Genomic DNA, 6,000 nt, shown 5'->3' on the forward strand with positions numbered 1-6,000 from the left:
AGCATAACTACACATACCTGTAAGCTAAGTGCTAGGGGAGACATGGAGGCAGGAGGATCACTGAGACTAATAAAGAAATGGGAACCTCCAGGTTCAGTGACAGACTTTGTCTCAGGGAGATAATGTGACATCTTCTTTTGGCCTCTGCATACATGTGTATGTGTGTGCACATGTGCACATACAATATATGCACACACTGTACACACATACATATACACCTTCCCAAAAAATCAAATACACAAAGTATGTAAAAAAGATTCTCACATCCTTAAACAAACCACTCAAGAAAAGTAATGCCAACTGTCTGCCACATAGCTTACACGATCTGGTCTTTGAGAAGCAGATAAGAGACTTCAAATCAAATTGATTAGGCAAGGAAAGCTCACGTGCTCGGTCTCTGAAATCATGTTGTGAGGCTGCCAAATCCACTCAGACCAAGGGTAAGCAGCTGGGGTAAATGATTTTCAGCCGGTTGACAGGTAGCCTCTGGGCCTACATAGCACACCCAGGCACAGGGGCTCAGTGGTGGAGAACGCTGGAAATGGAAAATGATTTTGAAAGGAAGTACTATACTACTGAATACTAGAGGCTGTCAGCTCCTCATGGGTTAAGTATTTCATAGATCTGAAATGAAGAATTAATATCTCAGCAGATAAAACTGTTTCTGGGGCTGGAGAGATGGCTTAGCAATTAAGGCGTGTTTGCCTGTGAAGCCAAAGGATCTCAGTTCAATTCCCCAGGACCTATGTAAGCCAGATACACAAGGTGGCGCATGCATCTGGAGTTCGTTTACAGTGGCTGGAAGCCCCAGCATGCCCATTCTCTCTCTCTCTGCCTTTTTCCCTCTTTCAAATAAATAAATAAAAATAATTTTTTTAAGAAAAAAGTGTTTCTGTTGCCTGAAAAATCTTGGCAGTAGTACAACACAATCCAGACAGCCTGGGTCACAAACATGAAGATTTGCAAAGAATTTTCTTATTTTTCACTGCCATCATTGAAAATATTTCCCAGGGTCTATGGCCATACCACCCCGAACACACTTGATCTTGTAAGCTAAGCAGGGTCAGGCCTGGTTAGCACTTGAAGGGCTGGGGAGATGGCTTAGCAGTTAAGGCGCCTGCCTATGAAGCCTAAGGACCCAGCTTGGATTCCCCAGGACCCACATAAGCCAGATGCGTCTCAAGTTCCTTTGCAGTGGCTAGAGGCCCTGATGCACCCATTCTCTCTTTCTCTCATTAATAAATAAGTAAAAACAAAGTGTTAAAAGAAATATTTCCCAGCGGGGCATGGTGGCTCACGCCTTTAATCCCAGCACTCAGGAGGCAGAGGTGGGAGGATTGCCGTGAGTTCGAGGCCACCCTGAGACTCCATAGTGAATTCCAAGTCAGCCTGGGCTAGAATGAGACCCTACCTTGAAAAACCAAAAAATAAAAAAATAAAAAAATAAAAATAAAGAAATATTTCCCAAGTGGAGCTGGATAATCTCCTGATGCATTAAAGCAAGCTCTACATTATGGAGACCATCTCAAGATCATGTTCCTTCACATGAGAAAATTCCTTACTGAGTAGATAACACACATTACAAATATTTAGTCACACAAAGATATACAAGATGAAATGCACAGCCTCTCTCAACATAAATACCAAGGCCTCATGCCAAGTAGCAATTGATATTTTAAACCATTGACAATAAAACACAACAAGCATTGTTCATACAACGCCCTCACCCACCCTCCCCTAAAAGCAGTGTGTTGGTGTTAGAAGAAACCTCAGAAATTGGCACATCTACTCAAGCAATCAAGCATTCAGTGAGCTAACCTGTGTTCTTTATCTAGGATGCCACTGTATCAGGTTCAGTAAGTAATGGGAGTTAAGGTGAGTATCGGATTCTAGCTCTTGAGGAGCTGAAGTCTCAGCCATCTCTTTTGTTTTCTTTTATTTATTTCTTATTTATAAACAGAGAGAGAATAGAGGGCATGCCAGGGCCCCCTGCCACCGTAAACAAACCCCAGATACATGTGCCACTCTGTGAATCTGGCTTTATGTGGGTACTGGGGAATCAGACCCAGGCCTTTAGGCTTTGCAAGCAAGCACCTTAACCTCCTTTGGTCCCTGCACACTTACACACATATATACACTGCACATGAACACAACAAAACAAAACTAGAAAATAAAAAGGCTGTCAAGGCACTTGCCTGCAAAGCCAAAGAACTCAGGTTCAATTCCCCAGGACTCATGTTAGCCAGATGCACAGGTGGCACATCTGTCTGGAGTTCGTTTGCAACGGCTGGATGCCCTGGCATGTATATTCTCTATTTCTTTCTTCTGCCTCTTTTCCTCTCAAATAAATAATTTTTAAATTTATTTATTTATTTGAGAGAGAGAGAGATAGAGAAGCTGAAAGGGTGAAAGAGCAAGAGAGAGAGAGGGAGGGAGGGAGAATGGGCATGTCAGGGCCTCCAGCCACTGTAAATGAACTCCAGGTACATGTGCCCCCTTGTGCATCTGGCTTACGTGGGTCCTGGAGAGTCAAACTGGGATCCTCTAGCTTTGCAGGCAAATGCCTTAATCACTAAGCCATCTCTCCAGCCCTAAATAAATAAATTGTTTTAAATATTTATTTATTTATTTATTTATTTGACGGGGGGGGGGCAGGGAGAGAAAGAATGGGTACGCCAGAGCCTCCAGACACTGCAAACGAATTCCAGACACATGGGCCCCCTTGTGGACGTGGCTAATGTGGGTCCTGGGGATTGGAACCAGGGTCCTTTGGCTTTGCAGGCAAATGCCTTAAACCACTAAGTCATCCCTCCAGCCCAAATAATTTTTTAAAAAAGAAAAAAAAAAGACTTCACAGGGAATGTCTTAGAGATAATTATACTACATAGGTCTAGACACAATGTGTTCCTGAGGTTCATGAAGACCATGGGTTGACCCTGGGCACTGCTACAATCCCTGTATAATACCTTGCATTAAAATGATCAATGTGCTGGGCATGGTGGTGCTTCCCTTTAATCTCAGCACTCGGGAGGCAGAGGTAGGAGGATCACCATGAGTTTGAGGCCAACCTGAGACTACATAGTAAAATCCAGGTCAGCCTGAGCAAGAGTGAGACCCTACCTCAAAAAAAAAAAAAAAAATTAAATAAATAAAAGATCAATGTATGTTACTGTTTTCCCTGTTATATTTCTTTGCCTTTTGTTCTCAACCTTCTTTTCGCCTTATCTTTTCTTTGAGCTGCTTTGCTTCATGTCTTTCCAGTATCTATTCCAAGTATATTTTGTCTTCAAAGATATTATGGGATTTTATTTTTTAAGTTTTTGTTTATTTATGAAGAGAGAAAGAGGGGAGAGATAGAAAGAGAGAGTGGGCATGCCAGGGTCTCTTGCCACTACAAAAAAACTCTAGACTCATGAGCCATTTTGTGTTTCTGGTTTTATGTGGGTACTGGGGTATTGAACCCTGCTCCAGCAGGCTTTGTAAGCAAGCGTCTTTGACCACTGAGCTATCTCCCCAGCTCCTATTATTGGTTTATGTTTTTAAAGGTATCTGATGGCTCTTTTAGCTACACTGGTGTATCTCTTCTCTCCTTGCAACATACTCTCTTCTACCTTTCTTTTCTTCTTTTCTTTTTTTTCTTTCTGACAGGGTTTCACAGCCTGTTGAGGGCTGAGATTACAGGCATTGCCTGGCCAAGACATTAGCTCTTTAGTAAATTATCAGTTGACAGCTCATTAAATATAATATCTCAATGATGAAACTTATCTTTAGTCAGAGATACTTGGAGCAAAGTCCTGTGATGGAATCTGGTACTGATTGGCAACTGGCTTTGAAGACCTTGGACCATAGAATCAGACCATAAAATTTGAATCATGTTCCTGGAGTGATAGTCTTCAAATTCACCCATGAACCACTAACAATCAGATACAGGTTTCTAAGAGCCATATCATTTCTCTTTTATACGTTTACAGATCTGGGTCAATAGAATAGGGCTGATATGCAGCAATCAAGGGGAGGGAATGGGAGCCATGTTCCCAAAGTGCTTCCAGTGAAGCTTCCTGTGGTTCCCAGTGGTCTCACCGTATTATGCCCAGGACCAGTTATCAGCATAAAAAGAAAAGCATGCCACACAGAGAGAAAAGGAAAGGAAACTGAAGTCCAAATTGAAATTTTAAAAAAGTCTGTTTATTTTTATTTATTTATTTGAGAGCAACAGATAGAGAGAAGGAGGCAGATAGGTAGAGAGTGCATGGGCGCGCCAGGACCTCCAGCCACTGCAAGCAAACTCCAGATGCATGCGCCACCACCTTGTGCATCTGGCTTACATGGGTCCTAGGGAATCAAGCCTCCAACCAGGGTCCTTTGGCTTCACAGGCAAGTGCTTAACCGCTAAGCCATCTCTCTGTCCCCCAAATTGAATTTTAACATGAAGATTGTAGCAGAGTTCATACAGCTTTATTATAGGCTAATAGCACAAGATTATGTCATGCACATAAGTGGCAAAAATTAAAGTATAGATTGTGAATCTTGCCATCTTTAATGATTCACTAAGCACTGGGAGGTATTTTGTGGCCTAGCCTGAGCCAGTGAGGACAGCAAAGGTGTTCAAATGAACTAAATCTAGGATTTCTCATGAGCTCTGCCTTGGAACCTTGGCTAAGTGACTGAACCATGGAGTTATGGAACCTCAACCACGTTCCTGGATCAAATTGAAGTAGGTTTTAGCAGTTATTGTGAAAATGAGTACTGACATTTAGGAGGTATCAGAAAAATCAGCTTTGGATATAATCGCTGCTCCGTAAACTCAAGTTTCACAAGGGACCCTTCGCACTAACTTTACTAAATTTTATTGATTACAAGATCAAGTATGCTTATCTTCTGACCTTCTAACTATAGTTGGCAACTGAAAAGACATGTTTACTGCTGCTGTTACATAGTACTTACTTCCCCCAGGAACCTGGATCAGCCTTGGAATATCTCTAAAATATTCCTTTCTAGAAAAGTCCACTGTGTACTAAAATAAAACAAAAGAAGCAAAACACTTCTATCTTGTGAATTCATATTGTCATTGAAAACATATCCTTTTGTTGTTGTTCATTGTTTTTTGGACAGGGTCTTAATGCTTGTCAGGCCAACTTCAAACTTCCAATCCTCCTGCCTCTAATAGAGTGCACTATTAGACTCGGTTCACAAAACACCTACCAATCTATTCAGTACTTTAGGGTCTTTTTTAAAAATGTATTTGAGCTGGGCATGGTGGCACACGCCTTTAATCCCAGCACTCAGAGGCAGAGGTAGGAGGATTGCTGTGAGTTCAAGGCCATCCTGAGACTACACAGTGAATTCCAGGTCAGCCTGAGCTAGAGTGAGACCCTACCTTGAAAAAGGGAAACAAAAATGTATTTGTTAGGGTTGGAGAGATGACTTAGCAGATAAGGTACATAACTGCACAGCCTAAGGACCCAGGTTCAATTCTCCAGGTCCCATGTAAGCCACATGCACATGGTGGCGCATGTGTCTGGAGTTCATTTGCAATGGCTGGGGCCCCTGGCATGCCCATTCTCACTCTCTCTCTCTCTCTCTGTTTCTCTCTCTGTCTCTAATATATAAATAAAAATAAATCCTCAAGGGCTGGAGAGATTGCTTAGCGGTTAAGCGCTTGCCTATGAAGCCTAATGACCGGGTTCAAGTCTCAATTCCCCAGGACCCACATTAGCCAGATGCACAAGGGGGTGCATGCATCTGGAGTTTGCTTGAAGATGTGGCACATTTATACAATGGAGTTCTACTCAGCGGTAAAGAAAAATGAAGTTATGAAATTTGCAGAAAAATGGATGGACCTGGAAAGTATTATACTAAGTGAGGTAACCCAGGCCCAGAAAGCCAAGCGCCACATGTTCTCTCTCATATGTGGATCCTAGCTACAGATGACTGGGCTTCTGTGTGAGAATGAAAATGCTTAGTAGCAGAGGCCAGTAAGTTAAAAAGGAGACATAAAGG

The sequence above is a fragment of the Jaculus jaculus genome, chromosome 4, assembly GCF_020740685.1.
Source record: "Jaculus jaculus isolate mJacJac1 chromosome 4, mJacJac1.mat.Y.cur, whole genome shotgun sequence".
NCBI classification, from domain to species: domain Eukaryota; kingdom Metazoa; phylum Chordata; class Mammalia; order Rodentia; family Dipodidae; genus Jaculus; species Jaculus jaculus.